Below are 8464 nucleotides of genomic sequence, written 5' to 3'. Positions count from 1 at the left end.
TCAGCAAAGTGTTGATTTAGAAAATGCCAATTCAGCAAAGTTTTGTTAGAGAAAAAATTAATTCCGCACAGTTTTGGCAAAGAAAATTCCATTTCAGCAAAGGTTCTGTAAGGAAAAACTCAATTTAGCAAAGTTCTGGTATTGAAAATATCAATTCAGCAAAGGTTTGGTATAGAAAAAAGTAATTCAGCAAAGTTTTGTTACAGAAAATATTAATTCAGCCAAGTTTCGGTATAGAAAATACCGATTCAGCAAAATTTTGGTAAAGAAAAACTTAATTCAGCAGAGGTTTGTTATTGAAAATATCAATTCAGCAAAGTTTTGGCATAGAAAATCCCAATTCCGCAAGGTTTTGATATTGAAAATATTAATTCAGCAAAGTTTTGGTATAGAAAATACCAATTCAACAACAGATAGAAAGTAACAATTCCGCAAAGTTTTTGTAAAGAAAATCCCAATTAAGCGAAGTTTTGGTAAAGAAAATCTTAATTCAGCAATTTTTTTTTTATGAAAATATCAATTCAGCAAAGTTTTGGTCTGGAAAATGCCAATTCAGCAAAGTTTTGGTAAGCAGAGATCCAACTCACCTAAGTTTTGGTATAGAAAATCCCAATTCCGCAAGGTTTTGATAGAGATAATATCAATTCAGCAAGGTTTTGTTATAGACAAAATTAATCCCGCACAGTTTTGGCAAAGAAAATTCCAATTCAGATAAGGTTCTGTAAGGAAAACCTCAATTCAGCAAAGTTTTGGCAAAGAAAATTTCAATTCAGCAAAGGTTTGGTAAAGAACTCAGCAAAGTTTGTTATACTCTCAGCCAAAAAAATGAAAATTCAAAGGATGTCGAGGTATCTTTTATGGAAAATATTTTGTTGCTTCGACCAGCCATGGAATTTTCTAAAGAAAAATTTCTGCCCTCGTCCAGGCCATGGAATTTTCCAAAGAAAAATTTCTGCCCTCGTCCAGGCCATGGAATTTTCTATAGAACCTTTTCTGGCCCCACAACAGGCCATGGAATTTTCTATAGAAATGGCCACCAAAATCTCCGCATACCAATCCGTTGGACTATTGTGTCTGGAGTATTTTGGAGGCTGGCAAGGTTGGCCCTAAAAAATACCAAAGTGTCGATCACCTCAAGCAAGTGCTTCGCCGGGAATGGGCCAAAATACTGCAGGGCAACATTCGGGCAGCGTGTGACGGTTTCATTGGCCGTTTGAAGGCCATAATTCCAATGTCAAATGTGACCAATTCGAACAAATCTAAACTTATTCTAAAGCTTGATGCTATTTCCGAACTTTTTTTGCTTTCAATCAATAAAATTCTAAAAAAATGTAAAAATTATGACGTTTGACTTTGTTGTGGTTTTTTTTATCTCACCCTGTATATTCTTGATCAGCATAAAATTCTTTGTCGATTTAGCGATGTCCGTCCGTCTGTAGAAATCACTCTAGCTTCCGAACGAAATGAAGTAGGTTGATAAAATTTTACTCAAACCTATATTATGCCCGCCGGATTTTTGGTATTGAAAATGGACCATGTAGGCCCATGTTTTGGCCTCCATATAAGGGTACCTCCCGATATTCGGTATTTTGAAGATTTTAGCGACATTATTCAACGGAATTGTTCCAAATTTGGTATTTAAAGTTCGTAACAGATGCTACAGTCTAAGGCAGAAAATTGTCTGTGCAGATCCACGTCTTCGTATAGCCCCCATATAATGGTACCTCCCGATATTCGGTATTTTGATTATTTTAGCGTCATTTTTCACCGGAATAGTTTCAAACTTGGTATTTGAAGTTCGCAATAGATCCTACAGCCTATGACAGAAAACTGTCTATGCAGGTCCACAACTTCGTATAGCCCCCATATAATGGTACCTCCCGATATTCGGTATTTTGAAGATTTTAGCGACATTATTCACCGGAATTGTTTCAAACTTGGTATTTGAAGTTCGCAATAGCTACTACAGTCTATGACAGAAAATTGTTTATGCAGGTCCAGGTCTTCATATAGCCCCCATATAACGGTACCTCCCGATATTCGGTATTATGAAGATTTTAGCGACATTATTCACCGGAATTGTTTCAAATTTGGTATTTGAAGTTCGCAATAGATCTTACAGCCTGTGAGAGAAAATTGTCTAAGCCGGTCCAGGTCTTCGTATAGCCTTGATATAGCGATTTCTCCCGATATTCGGTATTTTGATGATTTTTTTAGGTTTCGCATTTGAATATTATAATGGCTTATGACGAAAGTTGCCTATGCAGGTCCACGTCGTCGCATAGACCCTAATGTAATGGCCACATTCGGTAGTTTTAAAATTTTAACAGAATTTTTAAGGATTTTTTTTTTTTTTTTTTTTTTTGAAAATTGGCAAATTCGTTCCAAAATGTTGGAGGGTATTGAAAGTTCGACCCGCCCGAACTTACAGCTTTTTTACTTATTTTATTTTTAATTAATTTTTTTTTCTTCAAAAGTTTTTTTTTTTCTTTAAAAAAATTTAGTCCCTCTATCCTTCCATTGTCCTTGGGTTCTTCTCCTATCCCCGGTAGTTTATTGTGTGCCATATTCCCCGGCTTAAATCCTTAAATACTTCTGCATTTGGGAAATTCAAATAATTTTTAATAGACCTCCTCCTGTGTCGTTCGATTGTTTGTCAATCGTTAGGATTCCATTTTTGGTTGACCCACAAACTCCATTTTCCGGTCATTATTTGTGGCATAGCATACCAGTGTGGGTGTGCGATCCAGTGTTTGGTTTACCACCAAATATGTGTAGAGGGGGAGGGGTGGAGATGGTGGGTGTGCGGAGAGAGAATTTTGCATACCAACGGATATGTTGTGACAATGATGCGGGCTGGGTTGTGTGTGCGTTCGTGTTGCGGATATTTGCAAATGTGTCAATGTGTTGATCTACCTACATCTATTTTCCATTCCTACCCACCCACCCTCTTTCCCCCAGCATTTTAACCGCAGGCCATGGCAGGCACACACACACATTTGGCTAGGCCTCTAACGGCTCCCACTGTGCCCTGGATTGCGTTTGTGGCTTGTGTGTGCTCTGCAGAGCTATGACAGGCTGTGTGGTGGGCTGCCTGGTTGCCAGGCACTCCATGGAAAGTCACGTGCCATTTGCTGCTGACAATGGCGGCCCATCATGAAATTTTAGACATTCATATGTTTGTGACAAAGCCAAAGTGACTTGAGATGAAGTTTTGCACGCGGTGGCGGATCTTTTTTTTTCGGGTGAAAAAAAAAACGAGGCAATAAAGACGTCAATGGAATTGGGAGACGAAATCACAAACAAAACGAAATCACTAGGCTATTTATAAAGTGTTTTTTTGCGGGCCATACAATGAGATAATGTAGGACACGTGATGTCGGGGTGTGGGGGCGGGGGTGTACTTGCAGATAAATATAATTTTATTCACCAAAAAAAAAAAAATCTGGATTAAGATATTGATTTCAATTGAAATGCAAAGGCGGGTCTTTGTGGCGTATGGGCATTATTGTAATGTATACGCCAGCCAAAGTCATGGTGGCGTATAAGTGCTGTCATAACTCATACGCCAGCCGCAACTAAATTAGAAAAATTCTATTTTTCTTCTCAATCTAAATCCCAAAATTCGAAAATTAAAAAGAAAGGGGATTTTTACCTCCTAGTGGCGTATACATAATGTCAGAACTCATACGCCAAACTAGCTGAAAGCCTTATATATATAGTATGGAGGGTGTATGAAGTTTGTCATTCCGTTTGTAACACCTCGAAATATACAATTTAGACCCCACAAATCTTTATCTGCATAAAATTCTATGCCGATTCAGCGATGTGCCTCCCTCTGCCCGTCTATAGAAATCACTCCAGCTTCCGAACCAATTGAAGTAGATTTATAAAATTTTACTGAAATGTATATTATGTCTGCAGGACTTTTGGTATTGAAAATGGGTCATGTAGGTCAACGTTTTGGCATAGCCCCCATAAAACGGTACCTCCCGATATTTGATATTCTGACAATTTTGGCTACATATTTCATCGGAATCGTTTCAAATTTGGTATTTAAAATTCGTAATGGATACTACAGCCTGTTAGAGAAAATTGTCTGTGTAGGTCTACGACTTCGTATAGCCCCCATATAACGCTACCTCCCGATATTCGGTATTTTGATGATTTTGGCGACATTAATCACCGGAATTGTTTCAAATTTGGTATTTAAAGTTCGAAGTGGATAGTGCAGCCTGTGACAGAAAGTTGTCCCTGCAAGTCCTCGTCTTCGTATAGCCCCCATATAGCGGTACCTCCCGATATTCGGTATTTTGATGATTTTAGCTACATTATTCACCGGAATTGTTTCAAATTTGATATTTGAAGTTCGCAGTGGACACTACAGCCTAAGACAGAAAATTGACTGTGCAGGTTCATGTCTTCGTATAGCCCCCATATAATGGTACCTCCGATATTCGGTATTTTGACGATTTTAGCGACATTATTCATCGGAATTGTTTCCAATTTGGTATTTGGAGCTCATAATGGATACTTCATCTTAAGACAAAAAATTGTCTGTACAGGTCCAAATCTTCGTATAGCCCCCATATAATGGTATCTCCCTATATTCGGTATTTTGATGATTTTGGCGACATTATTCATCGGAATTGTTCCAAAATTGGTATTTGACGTTCGAAATGGATACTACAGCCTATGACGGAAAATTGTCTGTGCAGGTTCACGTCTTCGTATAGCCCCCATATGACGGTACCTCCCGATATTCGGTATTTTGATGATTTTAGCGACATTATGCACCGGAATTGCTTCAACTTTGGTATTTGGAGTTCGTAATGAATAGTACAGCCTAAGACAGAAAATTGTCTATGCAGGTCCAAATCTTCGTATAGCCCCCATATAGCGGTACCTCCAGATCTTCGGTATTTTGACATTTTCAATGACATTATTAACCGGAATTGTTTCAAATTTGGTATTTGAAGTTTGCAATGGATACTAAAGCTTGTGACAGAAAATTGTTTTTGCAGGTCCACGTCTTCGTATAGCCCCCATATAATGCTACCTCCCGATATTCGGTATTTTGACGATTTTAGCGACATTATGCACCGGAATTGCTTCAAATTTGGTATTTGGAGTTCGTAATGAATAGTACAGCCTAAGACAGAAAATTGTCTATGCAGGTCCAAATCTTCGTATAGCCCCCATATAGCGGTACCTCCAGATCTTCGGTATTTTGACATTTTCAATGACATTATTAACCGGAATTGCTTCAAATTTGGTATTTGAAGTTTGCAATGGATACTAAAGCTTGTGACAGAAAATTGTTTTTGCAGGTCCACGTCTTCGTATAACCCCCATATAATGCTACCTCCCGATATTCGGTATTTTGATGATTTTAATGACATTATTCATCGGAATTGTTTCAAATTTGATATTTGAAATTCGTAATGGATACTACAGCCTGGGACAGAAAATTGTCTATGCAGGTCTAGGTCTTCGTATAGCCCCCATATAACGGTACCTCCCGATATTCGACATTTTGACGATTTTAGCGACACTATGCACCGGAATTGTTTCAAATTTGGTATTTGAAGTTCGTAATAGATACTGCAGCCTATGACAGAAAATTGTCTATGCAGGTACACGCCTTCGTATAGCCCCAATGTAGCGGTACCTCCCGATATTCGGTATTTTGATGATTTTAGCGACATTATTCACCGGAATTGTTTCAAATTTGGTATTTGAGGTTCGCAATGGATACTTTAGCCTGTGACAGAAAATTGTCTGTGCAGATCCGCGTCTTCGTATAGCCCCCATAGAACGGTTCCCCCGATATTCGGTATTCTGATGAATTTAGCGACATTATTCACCAGAATTATTTCAAATTTGGTATTTGAAGTTCGTAATAGATGCTTAAGTCTATGACAGAAAATTATCTATGCAGGTCCACGTCTAGGTCCCATATGACGTCACCTGCCGATATTTGGTATTTTGATGATTTTAGCGTCATTATTCATCGGAATTGTGTTAAATTTGGTATTTGAAGTTCGAAATGGATACTACAGCCTAAGACAGAAAATTGTCTGTGCAGGTGCACGGTGTTTTTAAAAATTTTAAAAGAATTTTGAACGGATTTTATTTTATTTTTTATTATATTTTATTTTATTTTTTTTTTTTTTTGAAAATAGCCAATTTTTTTCCAAATTGTGGAGGGTATTCAAAGTTCGGCCCGGCCCGGTAGTATTGCTTAGATACCAAATCAGAGGACCACGTCCAATTTAAATGGAGAACCATCATTGTATCCTGGTGGCGTATACGTATTGTCATAACTCATACGCCAACCTCATCGAGAAAAAAATAATTTTATTTTTTCTTTTATATTTAAATCCCAGAAATTCCAAAAAACACCATCTTAACACGAACTTGAAAGAGACACATCAATAAAAGAAATCCCAGAAATTATTATCCCGCAAATATTTGCCTCACTGCTCTCTGGCAAAGCAAAAAAAGAAGTACTCTCTACTTTTTCTTCTGGGAGGGAAGGGCGGTTGGACTGCTTATTTCCCACTTGTCTCAAGGGAAAAAAATCTTCCACAATGGCCAAGTAAAAATTGCCATAAATAAATATCATTGTCCTCTCACAGAGTATCCTCAAACGAATGCCACAGCAAATGATGAAAGCTTGTCAAGTTTCTCCCCCCTCTCCCTTTGGCTGCTGATGGCTTGTTAACACTTTGGTCAAAGCGACCAAAGAATAAAAATCCTGTAATCCCTCAATAAATCCTTAAGTAGCCATTATCCATAGCTGCAACTCAAAGCAGAGAAGGAGAGATATTTTTTTTGCAAAAATTATGACAAGGATAATAACAGGAGATAAGAGGATTTGGAGTCCAAAGAATGTTATTCAAACTTGAGAGGGTTGACAAGGTAATGTTTTTACAAAAAAAAAAAAAAATAGGAAACAATTTTCCAAAAAAAAAAAAAAAACTCAATTCAACTACCAACTTTGAAACAATTCCGGTGAAAAATGTCGTTAAAATCATCAAAATACCGAATATCGGGAGGTACTATTATATGGGGGCTATACCAAGACATGGACCTGCATAGACAATTTTCTGTCTTAAGTTGTAGTATCCATTTCGAACTTCAGCTACCAAATTTGAAACAATTCCGGTGAATAATGACGCTAAAATCATCAAAATACCGAATATCGGGAGGTACCCTTATATCGTAGCTGTGCGAAGACCTGGACCAGCACAGACAATTTTCTATCATAGGCTGTAATATCCATTACGAACTTCAGCTACCAAATTTGAAACTATTCCGGTGAATAATGTCGCTAAAATCATCAAAATACCAAATATTGGGAGGTACCGTTATATCGTAGCTGTGCGAAGACCTGGACCAGCACAGACAATTTTCTGTCACAGGCTATAGCATCCATTACGAACTTCAAATACCAAATTTGAAACAATTAAGGTAAATAAAGTCGCTAAAATCATCAAAATACCGAATATTGGGAGGTACCCTTATATGGGGGCTATACGAAGACCTAGACCTGCATAGACAATTTTCTGTCTTAAGTTGTAGTATCAATTTCGAACTTCAGCTACCAAATTTGAAACAATTCCAGAGAATAATGTCGCTAAAATCATCAAAATACCGAATATTGGGAGGTACCGTTATATGGGGCCTATACCAAGACATGGACCTGCATAGACAATTTTCTGTCTTAAGTTGTAGTATCCATTTCGAACTTCAGCTACCAAATTTAAAACAATTCCGGTGAATAATGACGCTGAAATCGTCAAAATACCAAATATCGGAAGGTACCGTTATATCGTAGCTATGCGAAGACCTGGACCAGCACAGACAATTTTCTGTCACAGGCTATAGCATCCATTACGAACTTCAAATACCAAATTTGAAGCAATTAAGGTAAATAAAGTCGCTAAAATCATCAAAATACCAAATATCGGGAGGTACCGTTATATTGGGGCTATACGAAGATGTGAACCTGCACAGACAATTTTCTATCATAGGCTGTAGTATCCATTACGAACTTTAAATATCAAATTTGAAACAATTCCGGTGAATAATATCGCTAAAATCATCATAATACCGAATATGGGGAGGTACCGTTATATGGGGGCTATACGAAGACCTAGACCTGCATAGACAATTTTCTGTCTTAAGTTGTAGTATCAATTTCGAACTTCAGCTACCAAATTTGAAACAATTCCAGAGAATAATGTCGCTAAAATCATCAAAATACCGAATATTGGGAGGTACCGTTATATGGGGCCTATACCAAGACATGGACCTGCATAGACAATTTTCTGTCTTAAGTTGTAGTATCCATTTCGAACTTCAGCTACCAAATTTAAAACAATTCCGGTGAATAATGACGCTGAAATCGTCAAAATACCAAATATCGGAAGGTACCGTTATATCGTAGCTATGCGAA

The sequence above is a fragment of the Musca domestica genome, unplaced genomic scaffold (genome assembly GCF_030504385.1).
Source record: "Musca domestica strain aabys unplaced genomic scaffold, Musca_domestica.polishedcontigs.V.1.1 13, whole genome shotgun sequence".
NCBI lineage: Eukaryota > Metazoa > Arthropoda > Insecta > Diptera > Muscidae > Musca > Musca domestica.
The sequence above is the reverse complement of the archived record's forward strand: the minus strand, read 5'-3'. Positions refer to the sequence as shown.